Below are 26,838 nucleotides of genomic sequence, written 5' to 3' on the forward strand. Positions count from 1 at the left end.
CTGAATGTCATTGATCTGTGATAAATAGTAAGTAGCATTGTAATAGTAAATGATATAAATAGTAAATAGCATTGGAAAAGACCCTGATGCTGGGAAAGATTGAAGGCAGGAAGAGAAGAGGATGAGATGGTTGGATGGTATCACCAACTTGATGGACATGAGTTTGAGCAAGTTCTGGGAGTTGGTGATGGACAGGGAAGCCTGGTGGGCACAGTCCATGGGGTCACAAAGAGTTGGACACGACTTAGCAACTGAACTGAACTGATTAAAATACTAATCATGGAAACAGTACCACATTAATGATAGAAACGAGTAGTTGCTCTACTTGGGATATTTAAAAGCATAAAGATGAAGAACAAGTTGAAGAGCTCCTATTTGTCTCTGGCCCTGGCCAGAGGGGTGGGTGCTTTGATTGGTCCCAGGTCTTCTGGCCCACTGGGAGGTGCTCCTCATTAAGGCAGAGGCTCATTAAAGCTTGATGACATCAACCATTAAAAATCTTCCTATGCCTCGCTCTGTGACCTTGCCTTGAGTTAGTAATTTCGTTTTTCAAAAATACTTTCCATTTGGGAAAAAAAATGTACTCAGCAGCTGTCAGCCAGTTTCATGAGTTTGATTAGCCTGAACCAATCATCCAGAACTCCCATGAACTCACAAGTTGCGCTCCTGAACCCTAAGATCTGAAGACCTTGGTGATCTTGTCAAGGTACCAGCCATTGAGTTCCTGCCTCGCTTAAATTACTCCAAAGAAAAGTCCTTGCAGCCACAAAAAACCAAGTGAGAAACCCTGTTAACAACTGAGATGGTGAGTACCCCAGAGTCTTCTTTTCTCCAAACCCATTAGCTCATTCGGCAGGAAGACTTCTTGCCAGGTGAGGGGCAGGGAGCCCCAGCACTGTGGCACAGAGGTGTGTGTGGCAGGTGGAACTCTCAGAGCACTTCATGCCTCCAGCTGAAGGCAGCTGCTGCTTCTGCCTGTAAACAGGCAAGGACGGCTGGAAGAAGGGCTTGCAGAGCTCTGCCTTTTCACGAGCAGGCTGGCTGCCTCAGCGTCTAGACTAATGCTGCCTACCGGGTTCTCTCTCATTCTGCGGCTTCTGTCTGCGGGTCTCTGTCTGCTTGGGCTGCCATAACAAAACAGCATAGACTGGGGCATTTAAACAACAGAAATTTATTTTCTCATGGTTCTGAATGCTGGAAATCCAAGATCAAGATGTTGTCCAATTCAGCTTCTAGTGAGGACTCTCCTTCCATCTTGCAGACAGCTCTCTTCTGTCTGTGTCCTGACATGGGGAAATGGGGAGGAGGGGGGCATGTAGAGGGGGAGAGAGCTCTGTGTCTCTTTTTATAAGGGCACTAATCCCATCAGACAAGGGCCCAGCCTCATGATATGATTAATCCCAAATCCTCATTTCCAATTACCATCACCTTGGGGGTTCGAGTTTCAACATGTGAATTTTCAGAGAGCACAAACATTCAGTCCTTAGTAGCGCCCTTCTTGTCACTGACTTTTCCTCTGGGTCAGGAGCCCATTGCAAGTCCCAGGAACCGTAGTGAAGAGCAGGGCTGAAACTGTTGTAAAATAGAAGTGCCATGTCCTTTTAGAGAGAAGAGGTATTGGGAAAGAAGAGCTGCTCACGGAGCTTCCCTGATGGGGCTGGTCTCTTTTCTCTTATGAATATGCCCAAGGAAAGTGGTTAGAGCCCAGGGACCAACCTCAGGTGCTGCAAGGGAGCCATGTAGGGAAGGGATCCAGAGAGTCACACGCCACTCTTGGGTTCCCTTTGGTGGAGAAAAGCAGTTTGGGGTGGGTAAGACTCATAATACCTCATGACATCACTGCATTTAGTAGCAACCAGCATGAAACAAACAACCTTTTCTGAACGCTGAATGATAGCCCAGAATTTATCCCCTTCAGTGCTTCCACCACCACCTTCGACTGTAGTTCATTTGAGGCAGCGTGACAGTCATCTGGAGGTACGATGCTGCTGTCTTTCTAGTTGGCATCAGGCAGCCAGATCCCCTGACTCAACAGCAGTTATGGCCACTTGGGGAAAGTACCTTGGGTGCCATCTCTAAGAGGAGAGCTACAGACCTCACTGGGTTTTTAAATAAATTTTTATTGGAGTATGGTTGCTTTACAATGCTGTGTTAGTTTCTGCTGTACAGCAAAGCGAATCAGCTGTATGTATACATATACCCCACCTGTTTTTGATTTCCTTCCCATTCAGGTCCCCACAGAGCACTGAGCAGAATCGCCTGTGCTATATGGTAGGTCCTCATTTATTCTCATAAAATAGTTACCTATTTTATGTATATTTTGTATATATATCGATTCCAATCTTCCAATTCATCCCACCCCCCTTTTCCCCTCTTGGTGTCCATATATTTGTTCTCTACATCTGTGACTCTATTTCTACTTTGCACATCAGTTCATCTATACCATTTTTCTAGATTCCACATATATGCATTAATAAACCATATTTGTTTTTCTCTTTCCTGACTTAACTTCACTCTGAATGATAGTCTCTGGGTCCATTCAAAATTGTGCAAATGGCACAATTTCATTCCTTTTTATGGCTGAGTAATATTCCAGTGCATATATGTTTATACTCTTTTCATATAGGGTGGGGAATCTCTGCAAAGTATTTTGTCCAGTCAGCACATGTCTCTGGCTGTGAGGCTCAGGCCTCTCTCTGACTGGGCTCAGTATTGATGCTTGGGTCCCACACAGTTTTAGTCACATCTGGGGGCTTCCTGACACCCATCCCTGGTCCTTAACACCCAAACTAAGCCATCCAGCGGTACCAGCTCTCCCTGCCCTGAAGTGAGCTTAGGAGGCAGCAGTGGGCGATAATTAAACAGGTGTGGGAGGTGAGTGACACGAGCATGGTTTCATGGGGGGCCTGAATCCAGACAGACTAAATTCCAGCTCTTCATGACTTTCTGTGTGACTTAGGGCAAGATGCTTAACTTTCCTGAGCTTGTCTCCTCCACCATCCAATTATGTGAACATTAACTTCTGCAAAATTCCTGACACAAAGAAATAGCACAATCAATGCTGGCTATTATTACTAGTATTTTTAATGTGTTATTACTAGCATTTTGATTGTGGTCACACTTAATAGGTGGACAAAACTCAGTGGTGGAGGCTCCAAGGGTTCTTTGTTTGGGGTCCTTTTAGGGGTGACTACATCTGGCAGCTCCTAAGTTCATGATGAGATGTTAGTCTCAGAAAAAGGGGCTCTCAGGGCTGGAGTAGACAGGCACAATTTTAGGAAGAGACATGACCAACTAGGCAGGTAGCCAGAAAGAAACCAAGAAGAATTAGACACCCAGGCAGAAAACCCATCTGAGAATGGGTACTCCAGAGCTCTGGGTCTCAGCTCAGTGGAAGCCCAGGTCTCCCAGGGTGGGGGCAGCCAGGGCCCTTTGGTAGCCAGGGTGAGCCCTAATTGGAACCTGGGTTAGACAGGGCTGTTTACCTCCGCAGTCTGGACTGAGGCTGAGGACTGTTGTTATTCGGTCACTCAATTGTGTCTGACTCTTTGTGACCATGGGCTGCAGCATGCCAGGCTTCCCTGTCCCAGTATCTCCCAGAGTTTGCTCAAGTTCATGTCATTGAGTCGGTGATGCTATCTAACCATCTCATCATCTGCCTTCCCAGCATCAGGGTCTTTCCCAGTGAGTTGGCTCTTCCCATCAGGTGGCCAAAGTATTGGAGCTTTGGCTTTAGCATCAGTCCTTCCAATGAATTGGGGCGTGGAGCTGCTGGAGAGAAGTTCCACCTAGACTTTCTCTGTATGAAAACTCGAAGAGTGGGTCAGAGTTGATATCTGGGATGAGAGGAATATACAGGGTGAATTTCTCCAGGTCAAATTCTCAGCAGAGATCTGGCTCTGTCCCCAAGAGAACAAAACTCAAATTGCTTGTTTATTAGCAAATGTAAATAATGTACGAATTAAACCACCTACTCCTGTTGAACTAATTTAGGTTATACTGGGGCTGGGATGGAGTGGCTGCTAGTTAGTTAACACAATCATGCAAATTAACACATGCCTGGTTTCTAGGCAGATCACTACTGTCCACAGCAGGGAAATCAGGCAACAGACCTGAAAGAAAGCAGTAATCTCTGCTTTATCTGTTCTGACAGTTTTCAGCTACTTTCCACAGGAGTCTTTTGGGGAGAATATTCAATACCTTTTTTTCTTAGCCCAACGATGCAAGGAAGCAGACAATAAAAACTTGGGAAAGAATAACTTAAATATTGGCATCTTAAAGAAAAATTGGCATCTTGGCCAGTGTCCCTCTGGTGAGCTAGTGAGGTTATTTTTGTGTGTCTTGTATTTCTCTGTAGTCTCCCAGAACTTCTCAGAGACCTAGAACCATACTCCATCAAGGGGGTTATTAAACTTGCCCAGAAGAGACTTACCTGGACCTCCTTGGGTGATGGGGGCTGATTCCAGGACACAAGGGAAGGGAACAGAATAGGATTCCTGTTTTTCATTAGCCACAGATGCTCAGGTCCTCGGCTCTCTCAGGTCCAGGGAGGAGAGAACCTGAGTTCTTTGGGTTATAGTTTGAGTGCACACACAGCGTTCATGTTTGCTAAGAGAGATGTCTGATTAGGTCCACTCGTCATCATCTAATACAGAGCAGCTCTACTGGGACGAGTCTGTGCCAAGCCTCCTCAGAGCTCATTGGCCACCCTGGTGACCTGCCTGCATTGGTTGGGACACCAAATATCATAGCATCAGATGTGGTCCAGGTAGCATGATTGGTCCACTAAGTGCAAGGACCAATCTGGGAACCCAGGAAGGTTGTGCTAGAAAAGCATTCTTGAGAAGGGGGCTGAGGGCGAGGGCAGGTCCTTACTGTATCACAGACCAGCGCCAGAATACCTCTGCGATTTTCCCCAGTACAGGGTGGTTGCGCATCATGGAAGGCATGTCAGGGCTAACTCCAGACAAGTGAGGCAGGTGGTAAAGACTGCAGGGGATGCTAGGGAAGGAAGCTCATCTCAGCTTTTCACACCTTGGTCACTCTGTTCCTATCTATGGCTTCTGGAAGCCCACTCCCCACTCTAGATCCGTTGTTCCTAACTCCACCTCACTCAGTAGGCAAAAGTCAGTGGGATGAGACAGAAGAGACTGAGGGAATGGATTCACCGTGGCCTCTGTGGAGATGCCGTGGGTCTCATCCGTGTCTCCCCTGGAATTACCTGTCTGTCTGTAGAACCATCTTCTCAGGCAGGAGAAGCCCACAGTGGGCAGTGCCGATGAAGGGTAAGGGCAGCTTCATGGAGAGCACCCCGGGGACATTCTCCTGGGATGGTGTGCCATGGTGGAAGGACAAAGGCATATGGAGACATGTTCAGTTCAGTTCAGCTCAGTCGCTCAGTCGTGTCCGACTCTTGCGACCCCATGAATTGCAGCACACCAGGCCTCCCTGTCCATCACCAACTCCTGGAGTTCACTCAGGCTCACGTCCATCAAGTCAGTGATGCCATCCAGCCATCTCATCCTCTGTCATCCCCTTCTCCTCCTGCCCTCAATCCCTCCCAGCATCAGAGTCTTTTCCAACGATTCAACTCTTCGCATGAGGTGGCCAAAGTACTGGAGTTTCAGTTTCAGCATCATTCCCTCTGAGACATGTAACAGACTGGTTAAAATCCCAAATGTAAAGTTTTGTCTTGGCTCCCTATGGAACTAGCTGTGAAAGTTTTGGAAGGTCACTTAAGCTTTCCAATCTTTAGTTACCTTATCTGCAAAATGGGAGAAATAACCTAACTTTAAAAAGTGTGGTGGGTATCCAATGAAAATTTTGGCTCTAAAAACATCTTGTAATTCTCAAATGTCATGCAAATGTTTTGTTTCAAACTATTACTTGAATGATGTTTCTTTTGTTCAATCTGACAGAAAAAAAATTTTTTTTAAATGCAAGATTGCAATGCTGCCAGAAAAAAAAATCGAAAAAATTTCTATTACAGAAAAGGTTAAGATACACAGATAACTAATTGGATAATATTAAGCCCTTCACAGGTGGCTCAGTGGTAAAGAATCTTCCTGCCAATGAAAGAGACACAAGAAACGAGGGTTTGATCCCTGAGTCAGGAAGATCCCCTGGAGTAGGAAATGGCAACTCATTCCAGTTTTCTTGCCTGAAAAATCCTATGGACAGAGGAGCCTGGTGGGTTACAGTTCATGGGGTCTCAAAGAGTCAGACATGACTGAGCGCGCCCACATCCATATCCAAGACCTTCTCTTATCTAGATATTCCGATCTCTCTTCAGGAGTTGACAACTGGGCATTTCCCCCAGGAATCCTACCAAACGAAAAATATTAGCATCAGAACTTCACTGGGTTTTAAAGTTTGCATCCCATTCCCTGTGGGCTGTTATGTTGAACATGCGGTTGGTTGCATGTTACATTAATTAATTGTTGTTAAACACCTTGAAAAGGAGTGATATATGAATAGCTGCTAAATCTATATATTGTGAATGTGATTAACTCTACCCAATGTGTGTAAACACACACACAGATGTAATTTAGAGTTGACATGTAGAAATCAATAAAGGATGTCACAGCAAAATATCAGTGAAGGTAAAATGATTTTTTAAACACTCTTCTGAAATGTTCTGCCCTTTCTCATGGGTAATTTGTCTGTCACTTCTGAGTTCCAGTTCCCCACTGGCTCTGTGAGTAGCATCAAAGCTTGAATTGCCCTACAGGAAAAGGCATAATAATCCTCTGTGCAAATAGCTACTTTGTTAGGCTTGAGGGAAAAACTGTGATGATGGGCAATGTATCCTCAAAATATCTCCAGCTTGATTTAAAGAATTTTTTTTTGGCTGTGCCACAGTTTACAGTATCTTAGCTCCTCAACCAGAACCCACAATGAAAGCACAGAGTCCCAGCCAGTAGACTGCCCGGGAATTCCCAACGATTTGAAAAAAATCTCATGGTATCTGTTGCAGAGGCCTCTGGTTTGCTCTAGGAAGAATCTGCATGATAGGTACATTCTTTTGCTAGGGCTGCCTCCACAACTTTGAGAAAATGCACTTCTGTTGTTCAAACCACTCAGTCCATGGAGGTCAGAAGTCTGAGATGAAGGTGTTGGCAGGATGGGTTTCTTCCACGGCCTCTCTCACTGGCCTGCTGATGGCCATCATCTGTCTACGCTTCATGGCTCCTTCTGGGTGTCAGCGTCCCATTCATCTATTCCTATAAGGATACCGGTCACATCTGATTAGGATTCACCCTAATGGCCTCATTTCACTTTGATTATCTCTTCCAACATCCTATCTCCAGAAACTGTCACATTCTGAGATACTGGAGTTTAGGACTTTAACATGTGAATTCAGGAGGAATCAGTTCCTCTCATGACACTGGAGATTTTTTTAAGTTTATTAAAGCATAGTTGATTTACAATGTTGTGTTAATTTCTGCTGTACAGCAAAGTGATTCATAAATATACATATATTCTTTTTTATATTCTTTTCCATTATGATTTATTACAGGATATTTAACATAGTTCCCTGTTCTATTATAGTAGGACCTTGTTGTTTATCCATCTATGTATAATAATTTACATATGCTAACTCCTAACTTCCAATCCTCCCCTCTCCTCCACCCCTTAGCATCCATAAGTCTGCCCGCTTTGTCTGAGTCTGTCTCTGTTTCATAGATAGGTTCCTTTAAAAACTAAAAATAAAGTTGCCCTGTGGTCCAGCAATCCCACTGTTAGTCATATATCCAGATAAAACTTTAATTTGAAAAGATACATGAAAACCTCAGTGTTCATTGCAGCACTATTTACAATAGCCAATATGTGGAAACAACTTAAATACATGGACAAAGATGTGGTGCATATACACAATGGAATACTACTTAGGCCTGAAAAAGAATGAAATAATGTCATTTGCAGCAACATGGATAGATCTAGAGATTATCATACTAAGTGAAGCAAGTCAAAGAGAAGACAAATATTGTATAACATTATGTATATGTGAAATATAAAATAGGACACAAAGGGACAGTAGAAAAGTTTGGTCTTGGTACAGGGCAAGAACTGACGTTGTTATTTAGTCGTTCAGTCATGTCTGCCTCTTTGCAACCCCATGGACTGCAGCATACCAGGCTTCCATGTCCTTCACTATCTCCCAGAGTTGGCTCCAACTCATGTCCATTGAGTTGATGATGCCATCCAACCATCTCATCCTCTGTCGCCCCTTTCTCCTCTTGCCCTCAATCTTCCCCACCATCAGGGTATTTTCTGATGAGTCAGTTGTTTGCATCCAGTGGCCAGAGTATTGGAGCTTCAACCTCAGCATCAGTCTTTCCGATGAATATTCAGGGTTGATTTCCTTTAGGATTGATTGTTTTGATCTCCTTGCAGTCCAAGAAACTCTCAAGAGTCTTCTCCAACACCATAGTTCAAATGCATCAATTCTGGGGCACTCAGCCTTCTTTATGGTTCAACTCTCACATCCGCACATGACTTCTGGAAAAACCATAGCTCTGACAATATGGACCTTTGTCAGTAAAGTGATGTCTTTGTTTTTTAATACACTGTCGAGCAAGTATTTATTAATTTCATGGCTGTAGTCACAGTCTGCAGTGATTTTGCAGTCCAAGAAAATAAAGTCTGTCACAGTTTCCTTATTCTCCCCATCAATTTGCCATGAAGTGATGCCATGATCTTATTTTTTTTGAAAGTTGCGTTTTAAGCCAGCTTTTCCACTCTCCTTTCACTTTCATCAAGAGGCTCTTTAGTTCCTCTTCGCTTTCTTCCATTAGAGTGGTGTCATCTGCATATCTGAGGTTATTGATATTTCTCCCTGCAATCTTGATTCCAGCTTGAGCTTCTTCCAACCTGGCATTTCTCATGATGTATTCTACATAGAAGTTAAATAAGCAGGGTGACAATATATAGCCTTGACGTACACTTTTCCCAATTTGGAACCAGTCCATTATTCCATGTCTGGTTCTAACTGTTCTTGACTTGCATACAGAACTAATGAAAACCTTTTCCCCATAGATTCCTAAATACCAGCTTTGTCCTACAATGTACAGTTTTCATCCTTATTTCTTAATTTCTAAAACCAGTTCTGAGTTTTTCCTGTGGCTGTTTCTGCTATGGTGGAAGAGAGGTTCTCTGACCCAAAGACCATCTAGAGGTCATGTATAGCCCCAGTTTACGCTGGTGAAAGAGGATCTGGAAATGAAGGACCCTTGTATCATATGGGCAGTGACTTTAGCCTGAACTAAACTCTCAGATCCATGTAATAGCTATCAAATCTCAAGAACTAAATGGCCACCCAGCGAAGTCCACTAGAACTTTCTGCGATGGATGTAAATGCTCTAGATGTGTGCTGTCCAATGATGGTAGCCACTAACCACCATATCTACCAAGCATTCGAAATGTGGCAAGTGCAGCTAAGGAATTTAATTTTTAATTATGTTAACTTTAAGTGATCTAGTTTAAATAGCCACATGGGGATAATCACTGTCACATTGCACAACACAGTCCTAGACCGAGGATACATAAGAGCAGCTGTGGTGTTTGTGGGATGCAGCTGGATTGAAGCACCACAAGCTCCCGCTTCTTCCCAACACACACTCCCTATACCCACTGCTTTCGGTTCCAATGGCCTTTGGAGAAGGAAGTTATCACCAAAGTCCAGTGGAGTGTGCACTCCCTGCCACCAGCTTCAAGTTGGGGGCCCCATAAAAAGCTAGGTTGGTTTATTGCTTTACAAGCCAAAGTCTCCAAGAGACCAGATGACTATAGATAGAAATATTCCTTAGCCATTGGAGGAAAAGTTTCTCACTAAGAAATATACCTCTCAGGAAATATTAACCTGGCAGATTGGTTGAAAGCAATTTTAGCCCCCACCGTGGCTTCCTTTGCAAACACTGCTCTGAGAACTCAAATTAGAGGACTCCATCAGAATAGGGCTTTGGTCAAAATACATAGTAGCCATAACAGCTGAGCGTGGGTTCTTATCATCCCATACGGTAAGGGGTTAGCATCTCTGGGAAATCAAGTCACATTTACTCACTCTTATCATGCATCTGGCTCTGCAGAGCTTAGATAAGTACCAGTTTGGAGCCCTACCATTTTTATTTGTTATTTCACAGAGGTAAGCAGGGTGAGAGCTGCCCAAGACAATGAAGGTAGCCATTACCCTTCATTGGACTAAGTATATAATTTCCCCAGCGATCCTCTGAGTAATAACAAAAACTTATGTGAGGTACATGTAGTGTTATATTCCCTGGGGCTTAATATGGCTCTCAGTAAAATTGATTTTCTGAAATCTTGCAATATACCTCATCAAACTAAATGAAACCTGCTCCGATTTTATAAGAAGTGATTGGATTCCCTGTGATAAATTAACCCACACCGTCAGAGAGGCACTGGGTAATAGGCTGGTTCATTTCAGCCCCCACAGCTTCCATCCAGGATTTTAATTTTTTTCCACAGGTCCTCATATAACTCCGTCTGGGGCTGGGCGGGGCGGGGGGCGGGGGGCGGCTGCCACCCAACTGAGAGCCTCAGTGGGCTTAGCTGGCCCCACGGAAAGTCATTTCTCCAAGATGATGATTCATCTCCAATTCCACATGAAGGAAGCATGCCGCTGTGGAGAGGAGGGCTCCTAGGACAGAGAAGAAGCCTTGAGTGGGAATTCTGGGCCTTCAGGGAAATGGATTTTGTGAGCGGTCAGATGGGGGCCTTGTCCAAGGGGGAAAGCCTTTGTGCCTCTCTGTGATTTCTCCCCCCAGCGGCATCATTGTCTTATGTTAGCAAAGATCAGAGAGCCTCTCCTGACCTGATTTTAAGCTTTACACACATACATGCACATATATATATATATATATATATATATATATATATATATACACACACACACACACACATACCTGTGTGTGTGTATGTGTTTATTTATTATTTTATTTTTTAAAGATTTTTTTTTGATGTGGACCATTTTAAAGTCTTCATTGAATTTGGTGCAATATTGCTTCTGTTTCATGTTTTGGCTTTTTGGCTCCGGAGCATGTAGCATGTAGAGTCTCAGCTCCCTGACCAGGAATGGAACCGACGCCCCCACGTTGGAAGCTAAGGTCTTAACCACTGGGCCACCAGGGAAGTCCCTATTTGTTTATTTATAACACTTCGGAGAGGCTGGAAACAGCTTTGCATTTCTGAGAAAAAAGATGGCCATCTGAAATCAAGTCTCTCCTCTGTAAAAGACACCTGTTAGCTGTGCCTCTGAGCCCCAAGGGGGGCAGTTTCCCTTGGAAGGAGCAGTGATTATGGTTGGGCATTGATTCACTCCATCCCTGGGAGCTGAGTTCCCAAGGAGAGAGCTGAAGAGAAATTACTCAGAGCAAATCCTAGGGGATGAAGTCAGTCTCCTCTGTGGGAATAACTAAGATCCATTAGGCAGGCATATCTACATAGCATTTGCAGAAGACCATAGCTTATCATGACAACATTGAAATCCAACTGACATTATGCACCAGGTACTGGGGGAAACTGATAGCAAAATTGCTTATCACGCAGAACGATACCCTAGATGCAAGCACCATGTTGCCAAAATTCTGTCTGGTATGATTGATTTGGCCAGAGTAACAGAGCCTCTGAGGAGTGGAAAAAGCAGGAGTTTAAACACACCAAGCATCAGACCCCCTCTCGAGACCCACCACCCCCAGAGCATATTCATTCCTGGCCCCACGCCTTTCTCCCCTTCCTAGGGTCCTGCCCAAGTTAATAAGTCTTGGAAAAAGCAAAGAACTGGCAACTTCCCCCAAGCAGACTGTGTAGTGTCTTGCTCAGCTAGAGGGTAGTCTTCTCAAGGAGGATGACAGTGGGGGAGAGATATGTAGTATTCATGAGAGATTTGGGGCAACAGGGGTAGGAAAAATGTGCGAGATGTTTTGTGTTTGGGAGCACATTGAATGTCAATGTTTCTCAACCCAAGAGGCTGGACTATCCAACAGAGCAAACCCAAGAGGACAGTGAATATAGTCACCTGGGAAGATGCAGAAGTAAGTTTAAGAGCAATTAGGTATCACAGAAGGGGATCTTGCAGTGATATAAAATAATGGGTCAATTTTTATTATTAATAATGAAAATAGCCATACATCATGGGCTTTGTGTGTAGAAAGTTTTATCTTTGTTATTCAAATTAATGTTGTCCTTATTAAAGTAATAAAGGATACTGGCATGCAGGTTAAGGTTTAAGGTCAGAGTCAGGGTTAGGGTTACGGTCTGGCTCCTTTCCTATTATCTCCAGTCCTATTTATCACTATAACCTGTGTGTCAAGGGTGCATAGGACATAGAAGTGCAAAATAACTGCTTTATTCTTCACTGGGAGGATTTCCAAGAAGCAGTTACCCTGGATGGGTTCAAGTGGAGGGAAGGCTGAGCTCAATCAGATGATCTAATTCCCAGGCTGCTCTGATTGTCTCTCCCTTCCCTCAGCCCCTTCAAATGGGCCCCTCTTCCCTGCAAGCTTCTGGGCGCTGGCTATTTGCTGTTGGCTTTGTTTGATCCTGTCAAGACCAGGAACGTGACCGTTGGCACCGGATGCCCTGCTGGGTTTGTTGTAGGTTCTATAACTCACTTCAAGGCTCTCGTGTTTCATTTCATCCTTGAAATGGAGAGACTGGAGTTATCAAGCCAGGGTTAACTAGGGTTTGCCATCGTTTTATCTTCCTCCTCTGATATCAGTTTCTAAGTTTACTGAGGTATATGGTGTGTGTGTGTATGAGAAAGAAGGAGAGAGAGAGAGAATCTGTAACCAAATCAGGAGAAGGATAGTTCCTCCAGGCTGTAAACTCTTTCTGTTTGTAAAGGGCACCTTCAAAGAGAACCCAGCCCTTTGATAGCATGCTAAAATGTTCATTTTTAATTAGTTTCTACTTTCCTCATATTGCAGCAATTAATCCTGCTTCCTAACTTTCATCTCTATAAATAAAGGTATTTAACAGAATTGTAATGTAGTTATATCCTCTTCACCTTCTGTTTTATCTTGCAAAAACACATTATTCCCAGAAATGCTTGTGTTCTGACCTTGCTCCAGAAGGTGCAAAAATGAGCAAATGTCTTACTACATGTTCTTGAGAGTTGAGCATCTCACTTCACGACACTGTGGGCCCAGATTTGGTCTGTTGGACCCATATGCCTCAGACTGAGCTTCTCTAATGCCATTATGATCTCAAAGACACATGGAAGCAGGGCAGAGTTGGCCCAGCAGCGTGTGAGGACCCAGGGGAGCATGCAGCAGCCACTGCGGCTCTGGGGTTCAAACAAAGGTTCTCAGCCACGGCATCCCCCACGGCAGCAACTGCCGTCTTCAGAACTAAGTCAGCAGTGGAGACTTACCCGAGGCAACAGTGAGTAAATCCTTTGAATTTTACAGGTTCCATCCTTGAACTTGGAGGTATCTGTTGACTGATCAAAGTGGAACTTGGGTGGGGGCAGCTTCTATTTTTATAAGGCAGTTCAACCCTAGTTTGGTTTCTAATCTCAACCATGTGGTCCATATTCCTCTGCTCAGGGATGTGATGTGACTAGATATTAGAGTGGGGAAGAGAGGAAAGGGGGCTAGAAGCAGGGGAGCAGCCAGTCCGTGGACCACTGTCCTTGGTCCTGAACATGAGCCTCATGCCACTTTAGGGCATGGTCACATTTCACAACCTGGAGATGCTAATGTCTCCTGTGCATCCTCTTCTAGAAAGTCTGTGTGAGGCTGAGGAAGAGGCTGTGGCAGCATAGAATGAGAGAGGGCATCAAAGAGATTTAACTATGCAGTGGGAAAAAGGATTTTTATTTATGGTGATAAGCAGAGGTTTCATTTGAACAAAAGTCTTGGTAATTTCTTTACAAAACATTCTCTTTAAAGGATTTAAAACAAAATCAGTTTCTGCTCCGCTATTGAAGAAACATGGCTGCAGCTTATGCTTTATAAGATTGTATAATACCTGGGTGATTTTGTGTAAATTTGACCGTTATAAAGTTTTTCCTCTGGGATGTGAGTGAGGAGTCACACGCTAGTGCACTCCAGTCCTGGACCCCCAGCAGCCTGATTCAGTGATAGTAACTCCCTTCCTGAGGGTATGTTTTGCTGTAATCATGAGAATGTTCATGGACCACCAGCAATTCCTAGTTTATATTAAGGATTCTCCAAAAAACCCAGCCAAACTGTCTACCTCCTCTCAGACATGCACTCTGCTCTCCCCTGTATCTCTGCGCCTTTCCCCTCAAGCACTCAGAAGCATCTTTTATCTCACCACAATTCAACCCACAATCTCTTGGCCTTGGAATGGGTTCAGTAGGAAGGAGAGAAACCAAGATTAGCTTTTGAAAGTCTCATGCCAAGCCTGAAAATGTGAGCAGGTTTCCAAGGACTGTGTCTTTTCAGATGGAAACCAAACTCAAGATGTTTCCAATTCTTTGGCAGCCTGTCTCCACTTTGACTTTTCCAAGCAAGGTGTAAGAAGTCTATTTACGACTATTGTATAAGGTAAAGGCAAATTATTTTGTTGCTATGTTTATTCTTGGTTAATTGAGGAAATTATATCATTTAGCCAAGAGTAAAACCTCTGAAATTTTTCTTCTCATTTCTCTGCCTGTCTGGGGAAATGGGCAGAAGTAAACAATCATGCCCTATTTTATTCCTAGTTAAATGAATTATCATCATCATAATTACCAATAAAAGCATCCGGTTTTGGCACAGTTCAACACAGGAATTTCTCAGTGCAAGATTTGATCTTTACCATGAACTCTTAACCTTTCTGGTTCCTCAGCTCCTTAAGTTGACCTCTATCCTATCTGAGTGCAGGACCTTTGAGAGCTAATATTACTTTCGAATTTAGATGAGCTATCCCTTAAAGTACAATTTTTTTGTTGTGGTGGTTATACACAATACTTTCTGCAGGCCATTATTGCTTGTTTAATTTTCTATGGAAACGATCTGCATGCAAACAGAGCTCTGTTCCTTACCTCTGCTCCTGCTGCTTCTCCCAGGGGGACCACCGGAGCTGGCGACCTGTTGCTGTGGATTCACCAGGACACTATGGTGGAAGAGAGATACCTCCTGGGGTTTGATGTTCTGAATCTGGGGAGGAGGATAATGCTCTTGTCACATGGAAAATGTGTTGAAAATTTAGTAGTTCCTGAAATTTGAGCAAATTTTAGTTATCCAGTGAAGGCTTGAAGGACAAAGACTAATCAAGGTCAGGCATCTGATCTCGAAGCTCTGTCTGTGGATCCTTCAGGTTATACCCTGAACCTACTGAGTCAGAATTTCTGGCATCTTTATTTTTTAACACTCTTCTCCCACTCACAGGTTATTCTAAAGGTACACTAAAGTTGGAGAACCACTGAGTTGGAGTATAGGAATATTTCTTCAAGCAGAGAAGCCTGACCTGAGCATTTGAGACCCTGTGTTTGGAAATCTGCCTCCAAATTCTGGGTACTTAAGAGACTTGCTTGATGTAACTGACGCGGACATATGTATCTCACCACAATGTGAGTCCTAGCAGTGAAAGTTGCATCTGGTTGAAGCACTGAGGCGGTCCCGGGAGCTAGACTGTCAAACAAAGTTGGTATTGTTAGGAAACCATGGGCTGAATCCGTCTGCCTTGGCCAGGCATGATGATAAGCCCTTGAGCTGTCTCACAACAGGAGGCCTCAGTAAGGCACGTGGTGCCGCCACTGAAACCGAAATGGGAAAATTCAGGAGGGGCTGAAAGGAGGGAGGAGACACCAGCCTCCAGTATGTCCTGCCAGCTTCCCAGAATCTTTAGAGCCGAAATTCATCTTGGCTGAGAGATGTGCGCACCACCAGCAAGGACCTGGTGTCAGACTAAATACGGGCCAAGCAAGATGACCGGCCAGAGACAGCCCAGAAAGTACCCCTATCTCCATAAAACCTGAGACTGCCACATGGCAGAGCAGTCCTGCTGGTCTCTACTCAGGCACCCCTGCCCAATAAAGTCTTTTCTTTGTCACTGTGTGTGTCTCCCCCAATAATTCATCTCCTGGTGTTAAACAAGAGTCCACCCTCGGGCCCTGGAAGGGAGCCCCCTTTTCTGCAGCAGTCTTACCAACACACTGTGATACAAACAAAGACCATGACCCAGGAATCAGGAGATGTGTGTTCCTGGTCTGGCTGTGTTGTTGTCAGATGCTCAGTCTTGGCCACAGCCATGTTTTCCACCAGGGCCTCAGTTTCCGTATCTGTAAAATGTGAGGATTGGAATAGGTCTGTGGTTTTCATACTATTTTCCTCAGAGTCAAGAAAGATGAAGGTGCAAGAAGCAGGCTGAGTGTTAGAGGTCAAGATCTTCTCTTCCACCAGAGAAGCTGAGATTTCATCTTGTTCTACATCGCACTTCCTCAAAAATGTCGTTTTTGAAAAAAGAAGTCTTCTGCTTAAAAGAAAAAGCAAATTATTAGGCTAGATGATCTATACAATCCTGGGTTTTAGTTGGTTGATCTAAGAAAATACAGCTTCTTCTCTTTGAAACAGAGGATTAAGAAAAACTATACCAACCATTTCACATGTCAGATTCATCTTACAAAATGTTAATTTAGCATTTGTCATTTAAAAATAAGCCAAGGCTCTAGAAGTTCCATTTCTCCCACAAGAATACAGATAAACTTTAGAATGCTTCTATCAGAGAGAAGTTTGGGCTTTGTCAACCTCGATACTTTATGAAGAGTTAAAGATAATAGATGAATTCATAACACTGCTAGGATTTTCCTCAAAGGGAAACAGCAGGAGTTGATGAAATCTGGAGTGTTTGACTGGGTTGACATTAATGGCTAATATTGGGTTTTGAAATATATGTGTGTTTTCATTTTCTGTATAAGCTCTATTCCACATTAATAATGGAAAATCTGGAGTTGATTGCTTTTTGAAAATATCTGCTTAATACTGATGTTCCCAATCACTCCAACTGAAGAACAGAGCTGCAGCCAACAGACAAGAAAGAGAGTCAGGTGAAACCCCATCCATCCACAGGAGAACTGGGGGCCAGGCAAAGCCCACTGGTCTTCGTGCCTCATTTTTACCAGCTGAAAATGAGGAAACGTGCAGCCGAGTAAACCTTCCTTTGTGTCAGGGAGGTTTTTTTTTTTTGAGCAATAGTTGATTTACAGTGTTGTGATAGTTTCAGGTATATAACAAAGTGAATCAGTCGTACATATACATATAGCCACTCTTTTAAAGATTCTTTTCCCAAATAGGTCATTACAGAGTATTGAGTAGATTTCCCTGTACTATACAATAGATCCTTATTAGTTATCTATTGTACATATAGCAGCATGTACAGGTTAATCCCAATCTCCCAATTTATCCCTTCCCCTCCTCTCCCCCTTGGTAACCATAAATTTGTTTTCCACATCTGTGACTCTATTTCTGTTTTGTAAATAAGTTCATTTATACCATTTTTTTTTAAGATTCCATATAAAAGTGATGTATGTCTTTCTTTATCTGACTTACTTCACTTAGTGTGACAGTCTCTGGGTCCATCCATGTTGCTGCAAATGGTATTATTATTTTGTTGTTTTTTATGGCTGAGTAGGAGAAGGCAATGGCACCCCACTCCAGTACTTTTGCCTAGAAAATCCCATGGACGGAGGAGCCTGGTGGGCTGCAGTCCATGGGGTCGCTAAGAGTCGGACACGACTGAGCGACTTCCCTTTCACTTTTCACTTTCATGCATCGGAGAAGGAAATGGCTACCCACTCCAGTGTTCTTGCCTGGAGAATCCCAGGGACGGAAAGCCTGGTGGGCTGCCGTCTATGGGTCGCACAGAGTTGGACACGACTGAAGTGACTTAGCAGCAGCAGCAGCAATATTCCATTATATATGTATATGTACATGCCACATCTTTATCCGTTTCTCTGTTGATGGATATTTAGTTTGCTTCCATGTCCTGGCTATTGTAAATAGTGCTGCAATGAACACTAAGGTACGTGTATCTTTTCAAAGTATGTTTTTCTCCATAGGAAGTTTTTTTTTTTTAAGTTCATGGGTGTATTATTCTGCTAGAGCTGCCCTAAAAAAGGACCACAAACTCAGTGGCTTAAAGAACAAAAAATTTATTTTCTCATAGTTCTGGTAGCAAGAGGACAAAGATCAAGGCATAAATTTGGTTGTTTTTTTTCTAGAACCTCTCTCCTTGGCTGGCAGAAGGCCTTTGTGGCTGTGTTCCCACGAGGTCCCTCTCTCTATGTCCTAATCTCCACTTTTTAAAAGGACATCAATCAGATTGGACTAGGGCACACCCTAGTGACCCCGTCTAACTTACTTATTTCTCTAAAGACCCATGATCCAAATACACAGTTACATTAGGAGGTACTGGATGTTAGGGCTTCAATACATGAACAGTTAGGGCTTAAATATATGCATTTTAGGGGAACACGATTCAGCCCATATTAATGGGTTAACATAAATACAGAACTTTGAGTTGTACTAAAGAATTACTAAGCATTATCCTTATTATTATATTTATTATTACTGTAATTAAGTTGCCATTATTAGGATGCATTTTGCCCTAAATGATTAATTCCTAATCTGTCCATCTGGAATGATCGCTAGGTCTCCAGGACAGAACTGGCCAATTCTGGCCCAAGCCTGGTGTGGACAGCAGGTTGGCACCTCTCTTCTAGGAGGAGTCCAGCTCCTAGAGTGTGCAGACCTGGCTTTGCAAGTTGCTGGTTTTGTAAATTCTCCACGCACTGATATCATCCACCTGTCCGCTCAGCATAAGGTATTTCATGATGAAATCATTTAAATCTGATTTTGAGGTCAGGGAACAAGTCATATATTTTTCTTGAAGATATCAAATGATATCAAAAGCTTTACCAGTCAGGCTTTGAACAGTGGGACAGTACGTCACACTTTGATTCACACAGGAAGGATAAAAATAGACCAGCAACAATGGGGAAATTATGAGACGTGTCTCTTGAGTCCTCACTGAGAGCCCAGAGGGGCTGTGAAGGGAAGTAAGTGCATGTGGAGAGATTACCTTCTGCCGGCATCTGCGAGTGCCTTGGGGGCACCTACTGTGCTCGATAAATCCTGGGTGATTGATTAATAGAAAAAGATAAGCTGGATACTGGGCTGCAATCCGACTTTTCGCTTTTCACATTTAAAGGAGTCTGAATTTACACCTTCCTGTGTCATAATAGCTTGATTTTAGAGCAAGAAAGGAAAGACCCCTTACCCCTACCCCTGCCTGCGGCCCTAGCACTCAGGAAAGCCTGTGGACTCAGACAGAGTTAATGACAATCATGGTTAGTCTGGAGGAGAGCATGGCAACCCACTGCAGTATTCTTGCCTGGAGAATCCCCATGGACAGAGGAGCCTGGCGGGCTACAGTCCATGGCGTCACAAAGAGCTGGACACTGAGCGACTAAGCACGGCACACGGTTGGTCGGTACATCCAGTCCTGGGAGGACTCACGTGTGTCTAGAACAAGTAAATGCTCAAGAGCATCCATTTTGACTCTGATTTTGGAAATACTTTCTTGGGTGTGTCTACGAGAGGATGAACTCTGATGCTGTCTGCTGGCCGCTTGGGCCTGGATCGGGGGTCGGGACTGGGGGTTTGGGAGTAGTGCTTTAACCAACTTTTCACTATCACGACACACAGAGAACCAAGCTTGTAGGGCTACCCAGGATCATCCTGAGATATCCAGGATGTGAATCAGGTTCCAGTTCAGGAAATCAGAAACTGCTCTATTTATTGTATCGAAGAGTTACTCTGTTACAGCACAGGGGATTGGTTAAAAACTGGCATTAGGACTGAGGTGAGAACCCACATGGAGGAATGAACTTTGGCACCTCCAGGCTGGGGGAAAGAGGAGAGACGCTGCGATGCTCAGACCTGGAGCTTGGAGGAGGGTCTCGGAGTGCTGGGCCCAGTCCTTGCAGAATGGGGGTGCTGACCAGTCGCTGCTGGCAGCCAAGAAACTCGGAAGGGGGGCCCTGGGCACTGGGGATCTGCCTCCTGGAGGGGCCCGGCCTGGCTGCTGCCGATCCTTCCGAGGGGCAGGAGGGTGCACAAGCCATAAGCTGGGTTCAGGGTGGAGGGCAGAGCTAAGGCAAGGTCATTGCTGACCGAACAGCCAGCAGACCAGCAGGAGAGAGTCCTCTTCCTCCTCTTGCCTTCTGGTCTCCCTCTCACACTTGTGGGTAGAGCCTCCCATGGAGACATCTGTGATGGCTCCATACTTGCAGCTCCCCAGCACCCAGTATCTCATCACGGAGCAGAGTGCGGAGGGTGGCTCTGGAATCTGGAGGGGATGCCTATAGTTGGCACCAAGGGCTACCAGCCCAAGGTATCTGGTCCCACCTCCAGCCCTTCAAGATGGGAAATCAAATCTCAGCTTAATTAGAGCCCACTGGGTGTAAGGTCCATCAAGCAGTGTTGGTTAGGGACCTAACTGCCAGCAAAGAGAGATGAGGCCATATCGTGGGGAGAGGATACTCCAGGAGAAGGAAGGAGGACCCAGCAAACGCTGTGAGGTGAGAAGTGTCACTGGGTGCAGTGAGAGGACAGAAAGAAAGCAGTGTTTTAATGTGGGCTCTGGAGATCAACTGCCAGAACTAAAGCCAGGTTCTAGCCCTGAGGGTGCCCCTGACCTGGGGCGAGCTTCTTAACCTTCCCGAGCTGCGAGCTGCACAGAGCTAGTGAGGATTAAATGAGATAATCCAGGTAGTGATTAGCCCAGGGCTGGTCACAGGTGCACAGTCAATGTGTTGGTCTCCATGACTGGAGAATTCGTGCACTTCCTTCCTCCACTCTCTCCCTCCTTATGATCCTGATTGCTGTGCACACATGTGATGACCCATTCCCTCATTCTGACAGGTCTGTGATACTCAAATTCCACGTCAGATACACTTTGATCTTTACTGGCCGGTTAGAGACTTCATCCTCTTTGTAAAGCTTGTGGGGAGAATGGGTCCATTCAGGCTCCTTTCCGCCTCCTACTCGAAAGCAGTGTGGCTCTGCCCGTGTGATGAAGTCAACTCCCCTGGTGTCTGGGAGCTGAATCTTCTGTCTGGTTGGAATCGAGCCGTGGTTCTGTACTTATGAACAATACTGGAGCAGTCATTACTGAGTGCCTTGCTACTACTCTTGGTGACTGTGGGCAGGTAACCAAAGGTGTGGTTACATGCCAGCTGGCTCCATGGTTCCCCTTGAGAGACACTTGTCTCTGAAGCCAAGTGGTCTTTTTAAGGGAAGGATGCTACCCGTGGGCCTGGGCAATAACACCTGCCTCTGACTGTGAGCGAGCTCTCAAAATTTATCTCCTGCTCTTGGTCCTATGGCTTCTGCCTGACCCCATATCCAGCTGCTGTCCTTGGACTTCAGATTTCACGCTGGCCTGAACAGCGGGCACCTCCTTCACATCACCCGCTGCTTTGCCCCAGATTGGATGCTCTCACCTCGGACCCACGCTTTCCCATGTTCTGGCTCTGTGTAGTCACTCTGCTTGGGTCAATTAATGTGGGGATGTACCTGGAGAGGTTGGAATGGCAGCCCACTTCAGTATTCTTCCCTGGAGAATTCCATGGACAGAAGAGCCTGGCGGGCTACAGTTTATGGGGTTGCAAAGAGTCAGACACGACTGACTTACACACACACACACACACACACACACACACGAACACCTAGGCAGGTACCCTGACAGAGATGGTCTTCCTTGTTTATTTGAAGGTCACTAACATCTTACCATTAAAGATACATTGCTTTAGCCTAGGGTATAGGGCTTGGGATGGTAATAGGAGAAGGGAAAGGGTTTTATGGTGAAATCATTTAGGAAGTACTGGGTTAACATGGTTAGACAGGTTCCCTTCACCTCAAATCTTCCCTGAGCTGTTAAGCTGTTGATGTTAACTGTGAACTTCCAAGAAAGGAAGTAGGAAGCAGTGCTCCAATACCCTGTCATCGTCAGCTCATTTTGGAGAAGTAGTGCTTGAGACTGAAAAGTGTTGCAGTGTCAGGGGCTGACTTTTTCTTGTGATCTCTGTCTTTGTCCCTTTCTCTTTCTAGGTGTCTTCTCCCTAAATAAAAATGCCATATGATATCACTTGTATGTGGAGTCTAAAATATGACGCAAATTAATTTATCTACAAAACAGAAGCAGACTCACAGACAGAAAGCAGACTCGTGCTTGCCAAAGGGGAGGCAGGGGACGGAATCGGTGGGGAGTCTGGGATTAGCAGACGCAAGCTATTACATACAGGATAGATAAACAACAAAGTCCTCTTGTATAACACAGAGAACTATATTCACTATCCTGTGATAAACTTTATGGAAAAGCATATATATGTGTGTGATGAATTCTATTGCAGTACAGCAAAAATTAACACAGCATTGTAAATTACCTATACTTCAATTTCAAACAAGTAATTCTGAAAGGAAATATATATCAAGTCACAATCACTTTAGTGATAATTAGACCAATTAGTTTCCAAGCACTTGGGTTTTTTCCTTCCTGAAGACCCTCCGCACTCACTGCCTCTTCTTTTCCATCTCGTCCTAACAGTCTGCCTGGACTTGGCCTGGAAGGTTGTGTAAAAGAGGTGAACTGGAAGGGACCGATGGGGAAGATGTGGATCCTGAGCCACCTCACCTCTCCAACTTCCCAGTTTATTCCTTCATTGTGTTTCCTCAGTCCCCAAACTTGTGACTTTTCTGTCCATCTGTTGTGTCCTCCAGCCCACCCAGTGTGGGTCCCAGCTCTTTATGCCTGATCTCCTCCTCCTCATTCCCTCCTTTCTCAGATGAGTTTGGAAGGTCACTGATACGGTTTAGATGAAGATAATAGAATATTTGCGATGTGAGGGGTCCTCATGCTGATCCACATTATCTTCATTGTTCAGGAGGAAGAAGAAGGGTGAATGCTATGTTCATGGCTTCCAACTGCCAGGCTAGTCCTTTCCCTCCTTGAACTAAGCTGCTCCCAGGACTGTATTAATCAAGACTTTTTATTCTGTGTTTTTGATGCTTTGACACTTGGGGCCTTGATAACCCAGTGAGACTGCCTCTCCCAGCTAATTCCTAGAGATAGCAAACAGCTTACCTGTCTTGCAAACATGCCTTGTAAACCAATCACCTCCTAGATCAGACTCTCACACTCCAGGCCACTATCCACATTTCTAATATCCCACAGAGGTCCCAGGCACCTAGGGACACCCCTGTGCCCCAGAACCTGCTGAAATTATTCAAACAGCCCATCCTAGGCTTGCTTACCTGTCTAATCCATTCTTCCCCATGGAAAGTGTCTCCAGCTTCAGATTTCCTCCCTGCCTCTGCTGGTGACCCTGATGCTTCCCCACGTAGCCCCCTCCTCTTGGGATCTGTGAGTATAACAAGCTCTGATCTTCATTGGCAGTTGTTTCCTGAAAAATTCTTTTTATATCTTATATTTTAAAACAGAGGTTGGTCCCAGGGAATTGGCTACACTTTCAGAAGCCCTCTGAGGTGAGGAAGGGTCTCCTGGTGGCGGAGATCTGTGGTGTGAGTGAGCCTGCTAGTCCCTGCCCCTGAAGACGGTCTCTCTGAGGGAGGCCCTGACCCCACTGCTCCTGGCCCTGGAGGACCACTCTCTAGGGTCCAACATGGACAAAACCACCGTCTTTTTTCCTTGTGTGTTTTCACTCAAGCCAGGCAAGCCAGAATTTTCAAAGGGAAATCAACTTCAAAATAAGAGAAATCAATAGGAAATGTACCAAGAAAAACACACACACATACACACATACACACACACAAAACCCCACTAATATACATAGGAACCAAAAACAGAAAATGAAACCAAAAAAGGAAAGAATGGGAGAAAGGAAAGAAATAAAAAAGGGAGGGAGGTAGGAAGGAAGAGAAAGGGAAAGAAAAAGGAGAAAACCAAAGAATGGTCAACTTGAAAGCTCTGGCCGGCAGCCATCCCGGCTGTGCTGCAGCCAGTCCTTCCAGTCCACAGGAGATGAGCTGTTACTGGATGACAGTGAGTTCCACCTCGCCTCAATGCCCCCACCCCTCCCCTCCACCCTCAGCTACATTATTGATTAAAAAACTGGCATCATTATGCGATCCATTTGGCAGCCACGTCCCCTCTTTGGGTAGGGTTCAAGGCAAATGAACGTTGCACTCAGATGTTGCTTTCGAGTATAACTATTCCATTCTGTCTGCACTGTGATTTGGGGTCACACCCCTTCCTGCAGCCCCAGAACCCCAGGACCCCCAGGCTTCATCTGCCTTCATCGCTGCTCCCTGCCACCAGTTCCCAGTGGCCCCCGATCCTTTAGTCTTGCCTCTTTCTGCCAGAAGCTTTCTCCTCTGGCTCTCTTGGACATGACAGTCTGGTCCATGCTCATTACTCTGGCCTGTGATCTTGACACTCTGGAAGACTCTGCTGTCGAAAATTATCCTAAGCTCTGGTGCGTGCTCCTGGAACACTGTTGAACACAGCCTTGAACTCTTGAAGATCTGGAAGGGATGTTGTACAGAAACCATGTTATTAGATGCTTCTTGCTATGTTCTTTGTATAGTAAACAAACATCATCATTCCAGTAAAAAAAAAAAAATAGTTAAACTAGTTAGAAAGGGAAGAAATGCAGGAAAGACCATGCAAAGGCAAACAAGGCTGTTTGAGCTTCTGTGACCTCATTCATATCTATAACAAATAATGCGTCTTCCACTGAATAAATACCTAGTGAGCACCAACTCATTGGGTACTATGACATCTAGACTCTGGGGGTATATGGATAAACAGGAAAATCTCCATCCTCGTGGTGTTTCCATTCTACTGAGAATGTTTAGTGTCTGCAGACACTAAATATGATAAAGTAGCAAATTAATTAACAAATGGAAGGTCATAGGCGCTGATGAGAATCCAGAAGGCAGGAAAGGGCATTAAGGCACCCCAGGGAGCCTACAACTTGGGTTCTTAGAGACAGAGAATTCAGTAAAGGCCTCAAAGAGAAGGTGACATTTGAACCTTAAGGGAAGTGAGGGAGAATTTATGCAAATATTGGAGCGCTTTAGGCAGATGGTTCTAGACGGGCCAGTGCAAAGGCCTGTGGCATTCAAGGATAGCAAAGAAGTCAGTGTGGCCGCAGCAGAATGCATGAGAGGAGAGCAGTCAGAAAGGGATGGTGGGGTCCTGGTCACGGAGCATCATGGGAATGGTAGGCTTTCTAAGTACTTTGACATTTACTCTGGGTAAGATGGGGAGCCGTGGCCAGCTTTGAACAGATAAATAATGTCATTTGACTTATATTTTGAAAAAAGTGCACTTCTAATTTATTGAACACTTGGGATGATGCCAGAAATTATGTTAAACACTCTACATGCACTATTCTTCTGATCTTCACAGCAACTTTTGGGGAAAGAATCTGTTATTATCATCTAAACTTGAAGAAGTGAGGAAACAGACTAGAGAACTGAGAAACATGCCCTTAGACAACTGAGACGTCACGGGAGCTGGTGGAGCCCTGGCTTCCTGACTCTGAAGCAAGAGCCCACAACCACCTCACTGTGCCTGTGGACACTGTCATGGCCCCATTGGACTTCCGGCCCCGGCCACCCGCTTGGCCACATTCTGGAGAGCACGACGCCCGAAGCGAAAATGAGACCCAACCTCAGCACGAAGGACATTTCACCCCTGCTTGGCTAAATTTAAATTTCTCCTTCACACGTGACTCATTGCGGTTCAAAGTTCATACTGATCAACTCCAGCCCATGAAATCGGTACGTTATAAAGACACTGATTGAAACCAAGCATGTGAATATTGCTTATAAAATACCCCTTCAAACCTACAGATCGATAGTGAGGCCCCACCTTGTTCCTGTCTGACCTGCCCAGTTTGGCAGGCAGCCCTCCTTGGCACTGCAAACCAAACTGCTGCTGCTAAGTCACTTCAGTCATGTCCGACTCTGTGTGACCCCATAGACGGCAGCCCACCAGGCTCCCCCATCCCTGGGATTCTCCAGGCAAGAACACTGGAGTGGGTTGCCATTTCCTTCTCCAAACAGCACATCATAAATCTCTGGGTACCCCTCAGATTCTCATAGTACCCCAGCATCCTGCTCCAAGTGGCTTAAATTGGTCAGAGCCTAAGACACGGTCAACTGAGCAACACCTGGCCCATGTAGAGCCAGATGTGTGTGTCTGTGAGGTGGGTGTGTCAAGTAAAGGACGAGAGAGTTAATGCAAAGGGTTAAGATAAACACACACACACACACACACACACACAAACGCAGTTGTGCTGGGGAAGGTGTGGAGAGGAGCTAAGAGAGCTGTGGCAAAGCCAAAGGGCTTCTTTTTGCAGCCTCCTCTGATGGGCAGCTCTGCACCCCAAGAGCAAAAGCTCTGAAACATCATTACTATTTAAAGTGACATCGTGATTTATAATAAGATATACATATTTGGTCTTTGTTCCCATTTCTGGCACTGAGTTCCTAAAACCACTGGAATTTTTTAAGTAGTGAGAACAATGAAGATGTCTTTTGCTATGCTAATAAGGCTACTTTTGGAAAGCACCCTGGTAACCTGAGATGGGAAGGGGAGAGGGATTGGAAGCTGATTCAGATGCCAGTGGCTGATGATTTAATAAATGGTGCCTATGTGATGAAGCCTCCATAGAAACCCAGAAGGATGGGGTTCTGTGCGTTTCTGAGTTGGGGAACACATGTAGATTCGGGGAGAGCGATGCACCTGGAGAGGACATGGAGCCTTTTTACCCTTTCCCCACCCCTTGCCCTGTGCTTCTTTTCCAACTGTTTGTTCCTGAGTTTTTATCTTTTCACAACA

General features: G+C 44.9%; 1 long non-coding RNA gene across 1 annotated transcript; it reads left to right on the plus strand.

Moving 5' to 3' along the window:
- Positions 1-219: 219 nt before the first annotated feature.
- LOC129629846 (uncharacterized) lies at positions 220-25,786 on the plus strand. Its single transcript, XR_008703347.1, has 4 exons — positions 220-805; positions 2,232-2,271; positions 15,357-15,538; positions 25,402-25,786. It is a non-coding gene; the product is annotated as an uncharacterized LOC129629846 (long non-coding RNA).
- The last annotated feature ends 1,052 nt before the right edge of the window (positions 25,787-26,838 follow it).

Source organism: Bubalus kerabau, chromosome 16 (assembly GCF_029407905.1).
Source record: "Bubalus kerabau isolate K-KA32 ecotype Philippines breed swamp buffalo chromosome 16, PCC_UOA_SB_1v2, whole genome shotgun sequence".
NCBI lineage: Eukaryota > Metazoa > Chordata > Mammalia > Artiodactyla > Bovidae > Bubalus > Bubalus kerabau.